The following is a 19,874-nucleotide window of genomic DNA, read 5'->3' on the forward strand; positions in this document are numbered from 1 at the left end:
ACGTCTCATTAAAACGATGGCAACTAAATAGAATCAAGGCGACGTACATTTCATTAACAAAATAAAGAGGGTAATGAAAATATATACAGTTGAGCGGGATGGAATGGAATCTTGGAATGGCCCGCCAGGTGGAATTATGAGGTAAACAGGAAATATCAACCTTCTCTGTTTAGTAAACAGAAAGTGAGTATTTTAGAGGTCGGGTCAAGTCCGGGAACGCTTTCGGTAAATAACGAGGTTCAGGCTGGCTCTCCCTCTGTAAATTACGTCTGGGAATCGATTGGCTTCGGAAACAAATTCAGTGGGTTCAAGATGGATTAACGTCGCTCGGGACAAAGCTAACCGTCCGGCTTCGGGCGAGGCGGCCAACAGGCGGTACCGCTGTGGACTGGAAGGCCGAGAAGCGTGTCAGTTTACCTTGGCCAAGCAGTCGACTCGGATGGGGATCGTTCCCGAAGCCAAGCCGGGTGTGAACCACCAACCGCCGGACGGTTATTTCCGTACGGCCAAACTACCCTTCGGAGAGGAGAGTCTGGCGGATCAGAGGAGCGGCGGGGCTCTGGGGCAAGAGCCCCGGGCCGGGAGTCAGAGGTCACGGGTTCTAATCCCGCCTCCGCCTCTTGTCGGCCGGGCGACTCCGGGCGGGTCACTTCAGGGGGGCTCGGTGGAAAGAGCCCAGGTCTGGGAGTCAGAGGTCACGGGTTCTAATCCCGCCTTTGCCACCTGTCGGCTGGGTGACTCTGGGCAGGTCACTTCACTTCTCGGTGCCTCAGTTCCCTCATCTGGAAAATGGAGATGAAGACTGTGAGCCTCACGTGGGACGACCCGATCACCCCGTTGCCTACCCCAGCGCTTAGCACAGTGCTCGGCACACAGCAAGCGCTTAACAAATACCAACTTTTTTTTTTTTTTTTAAACGGGCACCAAACCCTGTTGGGGCTGCAAGTTCATTCATTCATTCATTCAATAGTATTTATTGAGCGCTCACTACGTTCAGAGCACTGCACTAAGCGCTCGGATGGACAAATCGGCAACAGCTAGAGACGGTCCCTGCCCTTTGACGGGCTCACGGTCTAATGGGGGGAGACAGAGAGGCAAACACAAGAGCAATAAATAGGATCAAGGGGATGAACATCTCCTCAGAGAAGCAGCGTGGCTCAGTGGCAAGAGCCCGGGCTTAGGGTGCAGAGGTCATGAGTTCTAATCCTGCTCCGCCACCTCTCCGCTGTGTGACTGTGGGCAAGTCACTTCACTTCTCTGGGCCTCAGTTCCCTCATCTGTAAAATGGGGATTCACCGTGAGCCCCAAGTGGGACAACCCGATGACCCTGTAATAATAATGTCGGTATTCGTTAAGCGCTTGCTTCCTCTGTGCAGAGCACCGTCCTAAGCGCTGGGGGAGAGACGGGCTCATCGGGTTGTCCCACGTGAGGTTCCCAGTCTTCATCCCCATTTTACAGACGAGGGAACTGAGGCCCAGAGAAGCGAAGTGCCTCCCCCAGCGCTTAGGACAGAGCTCTGCACAGAGGAAGCGCTTAACAAATACCAACATTTTTAGTATTATTATTATTATTATTATTGGCTTTGAAAGACGGAGGCGATGAGGTGGGATGCGGTCTCCGACCCGGCCGGGGCTCACGGTCTAAGCAGGAGGAAGAACGAGGGACCCGAAGCCCAGGGAAAGGCAGCGACCCGCCCGAGGCCACGGAGCAGGGACTTGATAACGTTAATAACGTTGGTATTTTTGTTAAGCGCTTACTAGGTGCCGAGCACCGGTCTCAGCGCTGGGGTAGACCCGGGGGAATCCGGTCGTCCCACGTGGGGCTCCCCGTCTGCATCCCCATTTTCCAGATGAGGGAACTGAGGCACCGAGAAGTGAAGCGACTCGCCCACAGTCACACAGCTGACGAGTGACCGAGCCGGGATTCGAACCCACGACCTCTGCCTCCAAAGCCCGCGCTCTCTCCACTGAGCCACGCTGCTTCGACTTGGCCGGGGAGGGTTCGAACCCAGAACCTACCCACTCCCAGGCCCGAACGACCCCTCCCTCCCAGGCCCCGCCCAACCACCGCGGGCCCCGCCCCCTTCATGCCTAGGCCCCGCCCACCTGCCCGGGTCCCCGCCAATCCCCGCCGGCCCCGCCCCCCAGGCCCCGCCCCCCGCCTCTAAGCCCCGCCCACCGACCCAGGCCCCGCCCGATCGCCGCCGGCCCCGCCCCCTCAGCCACAGGCCCCGCCCACCTCCCCCTAAGCCCCGCCCCCGAGCCCGGGTCCCGTCCAATCCCCGCCGGCCCCGCCCCCTCTCCTCTCCCCTCCCCCCGGGCCCCGCCCCCCGCTCCGGCCCCGCCCCCTCCCGCCGGCCGCCGTCCGTTCAAACGCGGCGCCGGAGGTCGGACCGTCCGCGGGCGCAGGTAGGGGGCGGGGACCGGTGCGGTGCGGACGGACCCGTCGTGCCAGTCGTGCCGGAGCAGCCCCTCCCCGGGGTCCCCGCGGGCCCGACCACCCAAGCGGTATTTCCGAGCCCGCCCGGTTGGAATGTCCCCTTTCTTTTCTTTTCTTTTCTTTTCTTTTCTTTTCCTTTCTTTTCTCTTCTCCCCCTCCCTTAACCTGCAGAGCAGAGCGGCGAGGGTCCCCGCCCGGTTCCCCTGGTCCAGCGCCGCCGGGGGGAGACCTCGGGGAGGAGGGGCCGCGCCACACGCTGCGTCCCCAAGTGGGGAGGGGTCGGTCCGTCCGTCCGTCCGTCCATCGGCCCCCTTTGCCCATCGCCCGGGGTCCCCTCCCGTCCCCTCCCCTCCCCTCCCCTCCAACGTCTTTCATCCGAACTGGGGAATCTGGCTCATTTGGGACACTCGGAGATAGATCATATACGTAGTTGGTAGGTAGGTTTGAGATATTTAATACATCCGATATATATTTTATCTCTACCTATTCCATATATAGATATTTGTGTCCCAAATGAGCCAGATTCATATATAGATATATGTGTGTGTGTGTGTGTGCGCGCGCACGTGTATATGTGTGTGTGTGTAGTTGTGTGTCTCTGTGTGTATATGTGTGTGTCTATATATATGTGTGTAGGTATATGTGTATAGTGTGTGTGTATTTGTGTGTCTCTGTGTGTGTATGTGTGTGTATATGTGTGTATATTTTTATGTGTGTGTATATATATATGTATGTATATGTGTGTATATTTTTATGTGTGTGTATATATACATGTATGTATATGTGTGTATGTGTGGGTATGTGTGTGTGTATATATATATATGTATGTATATGTGTGTATGTGTGGGTATGTGTGTGTGTATATATATATATGTATGTATATGTGTGTATGTGTGGGTATGTGTGTGTGTATATATATATGTATGTATATGTGTGTATGTGTGGGTATGTGTGTGTGTATATATGTATGTATATGTGTGTATGTGTGGGTATGTGTGTGTGTATATATGTGTGTGTATGCGTATATGTGTGCATATGTGTGCGCATATATTTATGTATATGTGTGTATGTAGGCGTGTGGGGGGGGTGTATGTATATGTGTGTATATGTATGTGTATGTATATATGTATGTGTGTGTATATGTGTGTGTAAATGTATGTGTGTGCGTGTGTACGTGTGTGTGCAGATAAGTATATGTGTGTATATGTATGCATGTCTATATGTGTACGTACGTGCGTGTATTTATACATATCCGTACATATGTGTGTACGTGTACGTGTAGAGACGCATTTGTATGTTCGTACGTGTACGTGTTTTCCCATCCTGGGTAGGCTCGCGCCGGGTCGGGTCCGCCGTGGCATCCCCCGGGCGCCTCCTTTGTGCCAGGCGCCGTTCCGAGCGCCGGGGCGGATCCGCACCGATCCGGCCGACGCATCCCGACGACGGGAAACCTGTCCCGTTGGGGCAGCTGGGGGATGTCGGTCCCTCTGGAGCGAAATCGTCTCCTCCCATCGTGACGGCTGTGCCCCCGGATTCGCCTCGCTCTCCCGCTCCCCGGGTTCTCGTTCCGCGGAGGGGACGGGTGCCTCTCCGCGGGAGAACGCGAGGAGCCGACCGCCGCCGTTCCGCACGGCTATTGTTTGTTTTAAAACTCGACTCGTTACGTCGCCCTCGGGGACGACGTGACGATCTCTCCCCGCGTCGTTCCCTCGCTTAATCTCGGAGCGTCAGAGGAGAAAAAGAAATGACGGGACAGGGAGTATTGTAACTCTTATCCCCCCGCTTTCGCATAGCTGAGTAGTTCCCTATTTATTTAAAATCCTATCCGGAAGATGACGCGCGCCTGGCTTTTTCTTGCTCCATGTCCGGCCCGGTGTCGTTCTTGTCCGTGGCCTTTATTTCTTTACGCGCTTCGCTTCTTCGGACCAAAGCGTCCCTTCTCTCTCGGCTTACGCCGTACCTCGGTTTCATTTAAACGTCTCTGGGAGGAGAGCGACGTGTGAGTTTCCGAAGCTTTGGGTCTTTTAAGGCGGCCCGCTTGTAGCCGAACCGCCGCCTCTCGTTCAGGCGGCCCACGCTTCGGACCCGGCCGCGGTAGCCTCTGCTTCTTCCTGTGGGATGGAGGAGTCGATCGGTGGTTTTTCCTGAGTTTTTCTGGGAGCGGCTCATGTGCTTGGGAGGGGACGGTCATCGGTCACCGGATTATGATCCGTTTAGGGCAGTCTCTCCTTCCGTGAGATCCGTCCGTGGTATTTGTTGAGCGCTCACTGTGCGCGCGGAGCGCTGTGCCGCGGTCCACTTGGGAAAGTACAATACAGCAGAGTTAGCAGACCTCACGAGGGACAGCCCGATCGCCCTGTATCTCCCCCCAGTGCTTAGAACGGCGCTCGGCACACGGTAAGCGCCTAACGGATCCCGGCATTACTGTTATTGTTATTATTAGGCACCTTCCCTGCTCTTCGCGACCGCGTCACCTGCCAGGAATTCTCTCTATTTGCCCGCCTCCGGCTCCGAGACCTCAAACTTCTCAGTGGGATGAGCGCTGGGAACGGGGAGAGAAGTGGGAGGAGGAGACTCGGGCCGCCGCTGTAACTAGAGCCGGCAGGGTGCGAGCGCGGAAGCAGCTGGTACGAGGGGAAGGGGAACGTAAACAATGAGAAGATGGGTTAAGATTCAAGAGTTCTGGCTTCCCGTTCCGATCTCGGCCACTCGTTTAGAGTCTCGACTCGTTGATCGTCGTCATTCGGCGCTTACCGTGGGTGGAGCTCTGTGCCGAGTGCTTGGGAGAGTAGTAAGAATGATGATGTCGGTATTTGGTTAAGCGCTTACTATGTGCGGAGCCCTGTTCTAAGCGCTGGGGCAGATACGGGGCGATCGGGTGGGACCCCGTGGGACTCACGGTCTTCGTCCCCATTTTACAGATGAGGGAACCGAGGCACAGAGAAGCGAAGTGACTTGCCCGCGGTCACGCGGCTGACGAGCGGCGGAGCCGGGATTCGAACCCGTGACCTCTGGCTCCCAAGCCCGGGCTCTCGCCACCGAGCCACGCCGCTTCTCTGAGACAACCGAGTTGGTAGACACGCTCCTTGCCCGCGGGAAGCTTACGGTCGAGAAGATAGCATCGCCTTCCCCTATGAAATGGGAATCGAGTATTTCCGGTCTCGACGAGGCTTCGTTTAAAAAGACCCCCAACGGCGAGGCTTTCCGGCCGGGTTTGCGGGATCCGGGTGTATTTTGGGGACCGATACTTCCGCAGCAGATATTCATTTTTGACTCAACTCGGCACAAGGTAAAATGGACCTTCCGGGTAGGCGAGGGAAGCGGTGCCGCACCCCTCGCCCCAGTCTCGCCTCTCAGTCCCCTCCCGAGGCCGATCGACGGGGAGCATCTGGGGCTTTTCCACGCCGCGGTCGGGAATCCTTCTCTCCGCCGACCCCCACGAGACTGGAGGGCGGTGGATGGGAGGAGTGACTCGAAGTCGCCGGCAGTTGGGGCGGCAGCGTCGATCGAGTGGATCGTTGTTATAATTGAGCTGGTCGGGAAGCCTTCCTCAAATTCCCAGTGAGAACGCCCGGTACGTTTAACCTCCGCGTGATGGCCGAAACCGCTTTCGAGACGCTCTCCTTTGGCGCTGTGGAAATGGAGCTTAAAATATTACTGGCAGGGAAAAGGATGGGGCTTTGGGACCTCTTTCCTAAAGGGATATTTGTTTTGTCCCCTACTGCTAATTTGATCGGAAAATCTGTGTCCCCTGATTGCTAAGAGCACAGCAAAACTTTGGTATTTAAGATTTGGGGAAAATAATGGCAGAGTGAAGCAGCGAGGTCTAGTGGAAAGAGTAAGGGCCCGGGAGCGGAGGAACTGCGTTCTGGCTCCACCACTTGCCTGCCATGTGACCTTAGACAAGTCACTTACCTCCTCTGGGCCTCAGTTTCCTCATCTGTAAGATGATTTGGTACCTGTTGGCCCTACTGCTAGATTATGAGCTCCACCTGAGACGGGGACTGTGTCCGAGCTGCATATTCAGTATCTACCCCGGCGCTTGGCGCGGGGCGAGTGCTTAACCCATCCCATTTATAATAATAATAAAAATAAAAAGTTGGTAGGAGGGAATGGTGCTGGTTCCCGTCCCGTGGTTTCTGATCTTGAGGTAGAAGAGAAGATTCTTAGAGAAGCGGCGTGGCTCAGTGGAAGGAGCACGGGCTTGGGAGTCGGAGGTCATGGGTTCGAATGCCGACCCTGCCACTGGTCAGCTGGGTGACTGTGGGCACGTCACTTAACTCCTCTGTGCCTCGGTTCTCTCATCTGTAAAACGGGGATGAAGACTGTGAGCCTCATGTGGGACCACCTGATTCCCCTGTATCTCCCCCAGCGCTCAGAACAGTGCTCTGCACACAGTAAGCGCTTAACAGATACCAACATTATTATTATTATTATTATAATATTGCCGTAACCTTTCAGTAGAAAGGTGCTTTCGGTCAATGCGTCCCAAATAGACAGCGGTTTTTGGAAATTTGAAGCCCTGAGAGAAATTAAATGACTACCCGGTGTCCCACACGAGGAACAGCTTGGCCTAGAGGATAAAAATAAATTGTGGTATTTGTTAAGCGCTCACTATGTGCCGAGCACCGTTCTAAGCGCTGGGGGATACAGGGTGATCGGGTTGTCCCCCGTGGGGCTCACAGTTTTTGAATCCCCATTTGACAGATGAGGCAACTGAGGCCCAGAGAAGTGAAGTGACTTGCCCAAGGTCACACAGCTGACCAGCGGCGGAGCCGGGATGAGAACCCGTGACCTCTGACTCCCAAGCCCGCGCAATAAAGCAGGGGCCTGGGAGGCAGAAGGACATGCCGCTGTGTGACCTCGGGCAAGTCACTTAGTTTCTCTGTCCCTCAGTTATCTGTGAAATGGAGATTAAGATCGCGAACCTTATGTGAGGCAGGGTCTGTGTCCAACTCGATTAACTCGTATCTATCTAACACCGGTGCTTAGTACGGTGCCCCGTACGCGGTAAGCGCCCAACAGATACCGGCATAAAAGAGTGGCGGGCCGTTACTCTTTGTCCCCTCTCCCCCAGTTCCCGATTCCCTCTATTTCGACCCAGACTTGACGTGACCTCGGCGTTCTCTCCCTCCGCCGCGTTGCAGCTGCCGTTTCGGGTCAGAGATGCTGCCAGATCCGGGCTGTCATTTTTATGAATGTCGAGCATTCATATTCCTTTCCCTGTGAAATTTATCAGCGGGAAGTATTCCTCAAGGACATTCTTGAGTGTTGATCCCGGCATCTGTTTCCTATCCAAACACAGGATCGAGTCTCGAACGTTCCGTGGCTGCGATTTGCATTCGTCTCTGGTTTTTCTACAGGTGCAGTTCCGCTCCTGCGGAAAAAACAAACTCCCACGGAAGATTGGTCTGCTTTACATCCCTTAAAATCGGAGCGGACTCAACGTATCCTGCAGTTGTCTGTCGGTATATTGGGTGAGCGGAGTGTTGTTTGGCTTTTGTTTTTCTCTGGCATTCTGGAGGAATTGTGCCGTCGGCATTAATCGCTTGATATATTTCCTTTGCCTTCCCTGAAATCAGACCACTCCCGCTCTCGCTGTTAGAGCCCCAGATATCATCTCCTCGCCGTCTTCTACCTTCGTCTCGTATGGACACGAGAAACGTGTTCCAGGAGTAACGGGTTTCTAAAGCGCTTCCTGTGCGCAGACCGCCGTACTAAGCGCCGGGAGAGAATCACAGGTGGGATTAACCGGGGTGCCTGGCCTTCATGGGGCTCAAATCTAATCACTCTCCCAAGCTCTTACCACAGCGCTCTGCACGCAGGAAGCGTTGGGCAAATATAACTGACTAATTCCAGACTGTGAGAGGTCCCATTTTATAGCCCAGAAGCCAGGGATTAGGCTGAGGGTTAAAGGGCAAGGATGAGGAAGGGCCAGGGCCTGAACGATGTGGTATTCTCTTGTACTCAGCCGGATGCTCAGTTGAGTGCTCTGTGCCCAGTAGGAGGGCAGTAAATGTCGGCATGTGTTGAGCGCTTACTATGCGCCGAGCGCTGTTCTAAGCGCTGGGATAGATGCAGGGTCATCAGGTTGTCCCACGTAGGGTTCGCAGTCTCAATCCCCGTTTTACAGGAGAGGGATCTGAAGCACAGAGAAGTTAAGTGACTTGCCCAAGGTCACCCAGCTGCACTGATTGGCCCGGGTCACAGGTGCCAGTTTTCCATTTTGCCTGTGGGGTAGAACGGAGCTTTAGTCCAGCTCGAAACATCTGTGGGGGCAAATGACTCCGTTACCCAAGATGCCTGCGGACGAGATAGTTGGTGGGAAAGACCGTCCAGAGCTGATTTTTTTTTTTTTTTTTTTTTTCCCCCAAAAGTTTTGCCGGGTCATCGTTAGCGCGTTAAGGATTTGGTCTTCAGAATGCTGCTTCTCGGGAAAAGCCTGGGGCCGGTGCCGCAATGATTTTAGGCCTCTATAATTGGTATTTGCTTGTTGGCTGAGAGGATCCACTTCAAACCGGAACCTTCGGAATGCTTCATTGAAACTCGGGCTTTTACCGCCTTCTCTTGTAGCATTCAGCGGCCGACACGATGGCTGCGCTGTTAGATCCGGCGGGGCTTAGAGCTGCAATACGATTTTTGCTTTTTGTTTTTCCCCTTTGATTAGGTAATTGCACTTTTCTCAAAGAAATATAATTTTAACCTTGTCAAAATTCTTAATGACCTCTACTAGATTGGAGTGAACCCCACAGTGACCCATCCAGACCCTTTTTCCTAAGAGCCCATTAAATGAAACCTTTCCCGCTTAGGAGAAAGAGCAGATACGCGCTTATGACGTCGGCTTAGTTGGATTAAGTTTGATTTTTCCATCTTTAGCGTCCGTCGCCTGACCTCTCTCCGGTCCCGTGATCGCTCTGAATCGAACCCCGGGTCCTTCGTTTGCATTTTAGGCTTCGATCGCGGTACGTACTTTCACATTAGCTTGACTTCCACGGATCGAGTGCGTCGTAGCTGCCGCGCCGCAAGGGTTTTGCCGGGGGGACGAGGCGGTCGGTGGTTAGCACTCCGTGTCCTGAATACCGTGAACATTTGACTGAAAATTTATCGGCCGACGTAACGGCTATTTCTGATCGTTATGGTTCGGGAGGAGATTCTGGTGGCTCGGGGTGCCTTTCAGGTTGGCGGTGCTTCAGGAATGTCGAAGATCAGAAGAGTAAATCTAGAGGAGCGGATATACTTGCGTGTGTTTCTCCTCTGCGGTATCGTAAGCTGAGGGATCGTGTCTATGATAATGAGAGTGTGGTATTTGTTAAGCGCTTGCTGTGTCAGACACTGTACTGAGCACCGGGGTGGATACCAGAAAATTCGGTTGGACACAGTCCCTGTCCCTCACAGAGCTCACGGTCCTAAAACCTTTCATGCAGATGAGGTAACTGAGGAACAGAGAAGTTGAGTGACTTACCTAAGGCCACACATCAGACAGCTCTCAGACCCCACGCTCTCTCCAGTAGGACACTTTTGCTTCTCCTTGTCTCTTAATATATGTCGATTCTAAAGTACTCTCCCAACCATCTGGTTCAGTATATTGTACGGTGCTCAATAAACACTCTTGATTTTCCGCAAATACAAAAGCCACATAGCTTGCCGTGACATATAGAGAGGCAGCGCGGCTCAGCGGAAAGAGCCCGGGCTTGGGAGCCAGAGGTCATGGGTTTGAATCCCGGCTCTGCCACTTGTCAGCTGTGTGACTGTGGACGAGTCACTTTGCTTCTCTGGGCCTCAGTTCTCTCATCTGTAAAATAGGGATGAAGACTGTGAACCCCAAGTGGGACAACCTAATCACCCTGTATCTACCCCAGCGCTTAGAACAGCGCTCCGCACGTAGAAGGGCTTAACAAATACTAACATTACTATGATGTAGGATTTGGGGTAATCAGAGAAGAGCGGCCAGTCAGTGGCATTTATCAAGCACTCACTCTGTGCGGAGCACCATACTGAGCACTTGGGAGAGTCCACTACATTCGACAGAGAAGAGAGCCTGAAACTTTCTTCGCTCAATTATTTCTATTCTCCACCCTCTCACGGGACCATTGGAGGTTTTTTTGAACCACCCTCAGAGAATAAAACACGAAGTGGAGGTTGGCTTCCTTGCCGGGCGTAGATAATTGCATTATGCATATAAGCAGAGCTGCCTGCCGAGTAGGGTAGAACCAAACATTTCCTGTGACATTTTTAAAGGAAGAATTTTCCGTTTTGCCTGTGGAGAAATAAACGGGCCTTGAATTCTCTTCTTTCATGTCCTCTCTCAGCCCCAACTATTTATAAACTTTAATCCCAAACGATGACTTAAGGTCATCAGGCCTGGACAGATGGTCTCTGAGCCCGCGGATAATCACGGATCCCGGGTGAGCTCGCCGCGGGGAGGGTTGGTTGGAGGATGGGTTGGTAGTTAGGGGCTGGAGAGGGGGCGGGACCTGTGGCCGGCCGGGATCGCCACTGGCAGGATTGAGAAGCGGCAAGGCCCGATGGAAAGAGCACGGGCCTCCGAAGCGATGGATCTGGATCCTGATAATAACGATAATAATAATGATGTTGGTATTTGTTGAGTGCTTACTATGTGCAGAGCACCGTTCTAAGCGCTGGGGTAGATACAGGGTGATCAGAGGTCGTCCCACGTGAGGCTCACAGTTAATCCCCATTTTCCAGATGAGGTAACTGAGGCACAGAGAAGTTAAGTGACTTGACCACAGTCACACAGCTGACATGTGGCAGAGCCGGGACTGGAACTCATGACCTCTGACTCCGAAGCCCAGGTTCTGTCCACTGAGCCACGCTGCTTGCCTGCCGTGTGACCTCGGGCAAGTGTCTTGACTTCTCTGGACCTCAGTTCCCTTATCTGCAGAACGGGGATTCAGTATTTGTTTTCCTTCCTACTTGGACTGTGAGTCCCGGGTGGGACCCGATCATCTGTACTTGCCCTGGCGCTTGATAGAGGGCTTGGCACGTAGTAAGTGCTTAGCAACTACAACAGTTATTATTGCGAATTTTGACTCTCATGAGGACCAAGGTAGGGACCTTTGTAATTAACTTATCTGTGCCTCAGTTTCCTCACATGTACAGTGGGGATTAGAACTGTGAGCCCCACGTGGGACAGAGACCGTGTCCAACCTCATTGGCTTGTTTCTGCCCTCGTGTTTAATACAGTGCCTGCCATATACTGAGCGCTTAACACCATAAGAAAAGTTGAACTCCACGGAGGGAAGGTTGCGTGTAGCAAAATAATTGGACCAGATTTTCTGAAATAGGTCAAGATTTTGGAGAATCTTTCCGTTACTCCAAAAGTCAAAGCTGGGACTCGACCCAGTTCTGATAGTATTTGTTGTATTGTCAATTTCTCGCTCTGCCCCTGTCACTGAACCAAGTGCTAAGATATGCATAATTAATCGGTAAATTGTATTTACCAGATCTGAAGTCCCTGGCCTAAGGTGGGAGAACAATTAAGCAATTAATCAAGGGTATATCTTGAGCTTATTATATGCAGAGCCCGGTACTGAGTGCTTGGGAAAGTACAGTACGGTAAACTATTGTACTTTACCCTGTGCCTCAGTTACCTCATCTGTAAAATGGGGATCGAGACCGTGAGCCCCATATAGGACTCGCCCAGCGGCTACTCTGATCTGATTGTCTCTACCCCGGTGTTTAGTACAGAACCGGGCACACGCCTCTTAACAAGCACCATAAAAAAAGAGAGTCGGTCCACACGGTTCCTGTCCAAAAGGCATTTATGGTCTACAGAGAAGCAGCGTGGCTTAGTGGTAAGAGTCCGGGCTTGGGAGACAGAGATCATGGGTTCTAATCCCGGCTCCGCCACTCGTCTGCTGTGTGACCTTGGGCGAGTCACTTAACCTCTCTCATCTGTAGAATGGGGATTAAGACTGTGAACCCCACGTGGGGACAACCTGATTATCCTGCATCCACCCCAGCGCTTAGAAAGGCGCTTGGCACATAGTAAGTGCTTCATAAGTACCATTATTATTATGATTACAGGTATTTCATCGCATTTTGAAGCTTAGGCGTGGAGAAGTCGAGTGACTTGCCCAAGGTCACCCAGCGGGCAAGTGGTGGAGCCGGGATCGGAACCCAGTCTCCCCGACTCCCAGGCGTCGCTCTTTCCATTAGACCACACCGCTTCTCCTCCTACTCTTGCCAGGTTAACGGCGAGGAGCCGGCACAAACCCCGATGGCAGCAGGGAGGCGGACGTGGAGGGGAATCACCGAGGGGGAGGAGGTCCCTGGCTCTTGGCCTGGGCGCTGCTCTCGCTTCTGCCATCACCACCGTGCCTTGCCTATTCTGGGCCACCCGCGGGAGTTTCCAGGACACCTGGATTGTATGTTTCTGGCTGTCCTGGAAATTCCCTTGAATTGCTCCGAGATGGGCAGTTCAGTAGGATGGTGCCAAGGTCGGGAGCTGAGGCAAAGGGAAGCTTCTCTTCCCCCTCGTCCCCACCTTCTCTCCGGGTGGTGAAAGTGGCGGGGAGGCGGCATGCCGACCCACTCTGTCGTATTGAAGCCTCCCGAGAGCTCGTCGAGCAGTCGTATTTATTAAGCCCTTCTTGCGTACCGAGCGGTATGCTCAGCACAGTGCTCTGCACGCAGTAAGCGCTCGGCGCACCGCCCTGGGAGTCAGAAGGACCAGAGTTCTAATCCCGGCTCCGCCACCTGTCCCCTGGGTGACCCTGGACGAGTCAGTTGACTTCTCTGGGCCTCAGTTACCTCTTCTGTAAAATGGGGCTGAGAGTGTGAGCCCCAAGTGGGACGGGGACGGGGTCCGACCCGATTAACGGGTATCTGCCCTGGTGCTTAGAACAGGGCTTGGTACGTAGTAAGCGCTCGACAGGTACCATAATTATTGTTATTAATGCTAAATATTCATTGATGGGTGGTGCTGGCTACAGGAGTGGTTGGTATCGCTGAACGACAGCTTGGTGAGTCCCTGCTTTTCGCTTCAGCTCTCTCTCTCCCCTTACCCTTTCTCCTCCCTGACACCTGCAGCGCCTGCTTTCCGTCCTCTTTAAGCCGATTGGATTTCCGATCTATTCAAACACGTTGAAACATCTCCGTGCCTCGGTTGCCGCATCTGTAAAATGGGAGATTAATACTATGCGCCCAGTGTAGAAAGTGGACCCTGTCTAACATTATCAGCCCGTATCTATCCCTGCACCTAGTACAGTGCCTGGCAGATAGTAAGCCCTTAACATATACTATTCAAAAAAAAACTCCTTAAATGGGGCTTTCCCTCCATCTTCCCACTTGTATCTCCCTCTTCTTGGAGGATCTGGACTCAAATATTTCTACTTTGGACATGGGAGAGAGCCTGAAGACAGCTTGGCGGCTTTTTTGGCCTTTGTTTTTCTCAGTTCCACCCCCTTGGTGTTCGAGGCGTTAACGCGGGATTATCCTTGTGGAATCAGGAAAGCCTTGTGAGCTGTCATGCAAGATGCTTTTCATGCCAGTGTGCCAGGCAGAAATGGCCTGGTATGTATGCGAGAGGGTGTCTGTGTGTCTGTGCCCACGTGTAGCTATGTGTCCAGCTCGCTATTTTACAAGGTGGATAATAAGGGCAGAGGGAAGCTGGGCTGATTCATTACCACCTGGCTTGATTGACCGACTCATGGAAGGGTGATCTGTCTTTCATTTTACATTTTCTAAATATCTGAGATTGAGAATCGCCGACCTGGAAGGGGCCTCTCAGGGGTGGTACTAATAATAATAATTGTGGCGTCTAAGTGCTTACTGTGTGCCCAGCACTATACTAAGCACTGGGGTAGATACTGGATAATCAGTTCCCACGGTCTAAGTAGGGCGGAGAACAGGGATTGAATCTCCGATTCGCAGATGAGGGAACCGAGGCACAGAGAAGCGAAGTGACTCGCCCGAGGTCACCCGGCAGGAAACGGTGAAGCCGGGATTACGGCCCAAGTCCTCCGGGTCCCAGGCCCGTACTCTTTCTGCGAGGGAGGCCAGGCCGCTTCGCGTCACTCTGGACGTCAACTCTCTGATATCACCCTGGAAAGTCGTCAGTGGTTGGGGAGGCTCCCGAGGGAGAAGAGCTCTCGATCCCGGTGATGTATCCGAGGCTTAACGTTTGCCTCCGAGCAATAGGCAGACTTCTCAGAAATGGTAATATTTGGGGAGGGGGAAGATGAGTCCATTTTTCAGTTACCCGGAAAATTAGAGCCGCCGACTTCCTTGCCAAAGAACTTCAAGCTTCCACTCGGTCGGTAAATTTGCAGAGCGCCGTTTCCCAGCATGTGATATGTAGGTAATCCTTCAAGTCTAACAATCTGTACTATCGGGGAGTTATTCTTGTCTAACCTGAATCCCTCCTGCTGCAATCTAAACTCACTTCCCCCTGTTAGCCCTGGAAGGAAAGAGCAGTGCCATTCCCTGGGCGCTGTAGAAATCTCTTCCCATATTTGCAGATCTAGCAGCCACGCCTCTGCCGTCTCTTTTCCAGGAGAAACAGTCCACTCATCGTAATAATTATGGTACGAGTTAAGAGCTTACTATGTACTCTGCACCGTACTAAGTGTTGGGTTGGATGACATAATCTGGTTGGACACGGTCCCTGTCCCACATGGGACTTACCCACATGGGGATTGAATAGAATTGAATCCCCATTTTACAGATGAGGGCAACTGAGGCTCAGGGAAGTTTGGTGACTGGCCCAAGGTCACGCAGCAAACAATTGGCAGAGCCAGGATTAGAACCCAGGTCCTCTGACTCCCTGGCTCGGGCTCCTTCCAGTAGGCCACACTGCTTCCCGTCGTCGTCATCACCGTCGTCATCTAGCGCTTAGAACGGTGCTCGGCACATAGTAAGCCCTTAACAGATACCATTCTTATTATTATTTGAGTGCCAAGCACTAAACTAAGCGGTTGGGAGAATACAACAGGTGTAAGCCAAATGATCACCACCCTCCAGGAGCTTATAGAAATCCTATTTAACTTTTTGGCTTAGCTGCCATTTTTTTTTCCTGCCTTCTCAGTGCATTTGTATTTTTGCTGAGTTGTGGCCTGAAGAGTTGTGACCCCTAGGCACGGTTATATTGTTGTATTTCACTCTCCCAAGCAGTGAGTTCAGTGCTCTGCCCGCAGTAAGCACCAAATATATACGATGGATTGACCGACTTGGTCGCTGGCTCGGGCAGGTTTGACGGAGCGCAAACCACAGCAGGGGAGACGTTGTTTCCTCCACTGTGACCGGGCGTCAAGGCCGGTGCTGTTCTCCGTGGCGCCTCCCTTGACCTCTGGAAGACCAGGATCTCCCCAGCTCTGATTTGATCTCTCACCTTCCAGGTTCCCCCATACCTGCCCATTCCACGGCTCCTGCCGTTCCAAGGCCTGAATTTGGGTTCCCTAAACGACTTTAGAACAGACTAGTAGAAATTTCATTAGAAATGAAAAAGAACAGCCTCTCCTTCCCCTTCCTCTGATTCTTCCTGCCCTCTGTTACTCTGATGAAACTTCTCCCTCACCCGCGTAGTTGGCAGGGGACGTGCCACACTGCCTGGAACACAGTAGGTACTCTGTCAGGGTTGCTTTTTAAAAATGTATTTCTTGAGCGCTTACTGTCTGCCAGGCACTTCACTGAGCAACGGAGTAGATAAAAGCTAATCGGGTTGGACGCACGGTCCGTGTCCCACACGGGGCTCACGTTCTTAATCCCCATTTTACGGATGAGGTAACCGAGGTCCGGAGAACTGAAGTGACCCGTCCAAGGCCCCGCAGCAGAGAAGCGGCAGAGCTGGGATTAGAACCCGGATCCTTCCGACTCCAGGCCCGTGCTCTATCAACTAGGCCCCTCTGCTTCTTGATTTATGAAGAGGAGATTTTTCTGAGCTATCTAGAGCTCAGAGAACTTCAGGGCAAAGCTGCTTGAAACTCTCCCTAAGTTTGCCAGCTCCCCCTGCTTCTCCTCTCTGGCTTCTCCTGAGCTTTCGCCATGTTGGACACCTTCTCGGAGGCCAGGTGAGACATGGGGGTAACCGTCCCTACCAGCTGCCCCGAGAGCGGGCGTGATGTTGAGAGATGTAGCGGTTGAGCTACACATGCTGATGGGATTATTGATTTTTTTTCTTGTAATGATATTTGTTAACTGTTTACTATGTGCCAGGCACTGTTCTAAGCGCTGGGGTAGATACAAGTTAATCGGGTTGGACTCAGTCCTTCTCCCACATGGGGCTCACAGTCTTAATCCCCATTTTGCAGATGAGGGAACCGAGGCACAGAGAAGTGAAGTGCTTGCCCGTGGCGCCGCTGATAAGTGGCAGAGAGGGGGTTTGGAACCCAGGTCCCCCTGACTCCCAGGCCCATGATTTATCCATTAGGCCGGCTGCTTCCCGTTGCTTTAGACAGATGCCATATGACATTTTCTGGTGCTGGTCTGGAGCTCTTCATCCTGAGGAAACCCTATTCATCCAGTCATGATACACTCATGAGTTAATGAGGGAGGGAGGAAGGAGATGGCCATGTTGCATTGTTTTCATATTTGTGTGGGTTCCTCTGGGTTCAGAGAAGCTGTCACAAAACCCTCATTACTGGGGAAGTGGGGGAATCTGAGCTTCCAGCTTAGCGGCAGGTGGTCGATATAAAACAGCGTGAAAGGATATCCCTCGGGGGCGGCCGAAATGTGCTTACGGGGTTGTTTTTCCCCAGTCAAGGTAACGCTCGGACAATGCTGATGGTAAAAAGCACTCCGGCCCACGTGGTGGAAAAGGAAATCCTTGCCGGCCTGGTGCAGGAAACCAGGAGCAGGGCTGCCCCGGGGACTTCCCCGGAGCCGATGGAAAACACAGCTGCCGGGCTCAGAAGAGTCCCAAATCCCTGGGATCCTCCGGGTTGTGGCCTCCGCGTGTTCGTTTAAACACGAGGTCGTCCTATTTCCGGATTTGCTGCTTCCTCCGGGCCCGGCTCCGTGCGTCGTCGGGGCCGAGGTTTGGGCGCGTTGCCAGCTGCCCTTCCTTCTCCTCTGGGACCGCGTCCATTGTTCTTCCCACGGGATCTGACTGCAGGCCCGATAGGAAATGTAGGAAATGGCCCACGGCGAGGCTGTCCCCTCGGGTCCTGACCTCTCGGTTCCGCTGCCGCTTGGAATTGTCGATCCCGTTCTGTCCTGCCTCCTTGGCCCAAGTCACCTGACTCCTCTGTCCTCTCTCCGGGCCACCCTGATAATCCAATTTAGTCCTAGACAGAACCGCGTGTTTAAAGCAGATAATCCTCATTCCCTCCCCTCTCCCCCCAGGCCCCCGCCCAGTGACTTTTTGCTGACCCTAAACTAAGCAGAGCTGGTCAGTCCCGAGGGACAGCGGGGCCACCGAAGGGGGTGCGTTGGTGGATTGCTCTCCAGGCCCTGCTCCTAGGCAGAGGGAGGAATTTGCCTGGAAGGCTTGGTGTGGTTCCGGGCAGGATGGACATGAATCCGGGCATTCCCGTTGAGGCGATGGACTCAGTATGTGACGCTCAAGTCCTATCTGTTCCAAAACAAAATACACGAGAACCAGTGGGCTTCGTTACCTCTCTGCCGCTTCACTTTTCACCTTTGAAACTCATCTGAACAGGAACTAGGACAAGGGAGGAGGAATTAAAAAAAAAATAATTATGATATTTAAGCACTTATGTGTCAAGCACTGTTGTAAGCGCTGGGGTAGCCACAAGTTAAGTTGGACACGGTCCCTGTCCCACATGGGGCTTACAGTCTTTCAGGGAGAACAGGTATTTGATGTCCATTTTACAAATGAGGAAATGGGCACAGTGAGATTAAGTGACTTCCCCAAGACCACACAGCAAGTGCTTGGCAGAGCTGGGATTGGAACTCAGGTAATCTGACTCCCAGGCCCATGGTCGTTTTTTTTAATATTTGTTAAGTGCTTACTGTGTCAAGCAATGTTCTAATCTCTGGGCAGATATGTTAAGCCCAATACAGTTCTTGTCCCACATGGGGCTTACAGACTAAATAGGAGGGAGAACAGGTATTGAATGTCCATTTTGCAATTGGAGAAACTGAGGCACAGAGAAGTTAAGAGACTTGCTCAAGGTCACACAACGGGCAAGTGTCAGAGCTGGGATTAGAACCCAGGGCCTCTGCCTCCCAGGTGCATGCTTTGTCAGCTAGGTCACGCCGCTGCTCTTTTCAGCCTATTGTAATATTCGATCTTGATTCTTCATTGCCAGTCATCTCTAGGTGGGGAGTTCAGTGGGACTTTCCAGAAAGTAGCCTAGATGAACCTCCGCCACCACCTCCACTCTCCTCAGGACAGGTGAGGGAATGAGTGAATCCTGAATTGGGAGCTCTCATTTGCTGGCATGGATTGGTTTTGATTGCAGTTTGGCTCTTGTCAAAGTAAAATAGGTTATTTCTTCTTTAAAGAACCTTGAAATTCCCCCTGAAAAGCAGGACACCAAAACTGTAAAGCAATAATAGTAATAATGATGGTATCTGTTAAGCGCTTACTATGTGCCAGGCACTGTACTAAGCGCTGGGATGGATACAAGCAAATGGGATTGGACACAGTCCAAGTCCCACGGGGGGCTCACAGTCTTCTCTGTGCCTCAGTTTCTGTCCATATCTTTTCTCCTTCCTCCTTAGACCGTACGTCCCACGTGGGTCAGGGACTGTGCCCGAACTGCATATCCGTGTCTCCCCAGCGCTTAGTACAATGCTTGGCGTCGCTGGACTGTGAGCTCGTTGTGGGCAGGGACTATCATTCTTGATTGTAATGTTGTACTTTCCCAAGCTCTTAGTACAATGCTCTGCACACAATAAGAGCTTAATAAATATGATTGAAGGAATGGCACATAGCCTGGGCTTAACAAATGCTATTATTATCATCATTATTATATGCATGATACCTCCAGGGTTCTTCTTTATAAGGAAAAGTTGTTCTTATATTGTCCAGTAGTTACTCGCAATTCCCTGGGAAATTGTAAGCTCCGCAAACCTGGCAATCGTATCTCCATATATTCAGATTTTTATATTCCTAAGCTTCTAGTACAGTTCTGGATACATAAATCTCCAGTAAAGGTGGCTGATGTGTAATGTCGAATTAGTCTAGTATCTGTGTCTTTTTTGCTTCGTATCTCCTCTAGATCCTAAGCTTCTCGGAGGTTGGCACTGTGTTTAACCGAAGTTTTGTAAACCCCTCAGAGTATCCTGTTCTGTGGCCATTAAAAAAGAGTTGATAATAATATATGATAATGGATCAAAGTAAACCCCAGATGAAATTTTTAAAAAAAGAATAGCTGTATTTATACTTGAAAATTTCTAAGGCTCAGGCTGAGACAAACAATATACAGGAACTGGGTTTCGTTTTGTTTTGTTTTGCAGCTGCCTATCCCTTTAAAAGAGCCCTCTGGGAATAAACACTTGAAAAACT

General features: G+C 52.2%; 1 protein-coding gene across 2 annotated transcripts in view; it reads left to right on the top strand.

The window, feature by feature from the left end:
• Positions 1–5,702: 5,702 nt before the first annotated feature.
• Positions 5,703–19,874, top strand: part of ARHGAP40 (Rho GTPase activating protein 40) — a 90,351-nt gene continuing 76,179 nt past the window's right edge. The window contains exons 1-2 of one of the 2 annotated variants that reach the window (XM_029071011.2): positions 5,703–6,014; positions 7,804–7,917. The gene's annotated coding sequence lies outside the window, so the exon portion shown is untranslated. Of the gene's footprint in view, positions 6,015–7,803; positions 7,918–9,316; positions 9,403–19,874 lie in introns of those variants that run through there. The other variant, XM_029071012.2, reaches the window with a different exon arrangement.

Source organism: Ornithorhynchus anatinus, chromosome 8 (genome assembly GCF_004115215.2).
Source record: "Ornithorhynchus anatinus isolate Pmale09 chromosome 8, mOrnAna1.pri.v4, whole genome shotgun sequence".
Lineage (NCBI taxonomy): Eukaryota > Metazoa > Chordata > Mammalia > Monotremata > Ornithorhynchidae > Ornithorhynchus > Ornithorhynchus anatinus.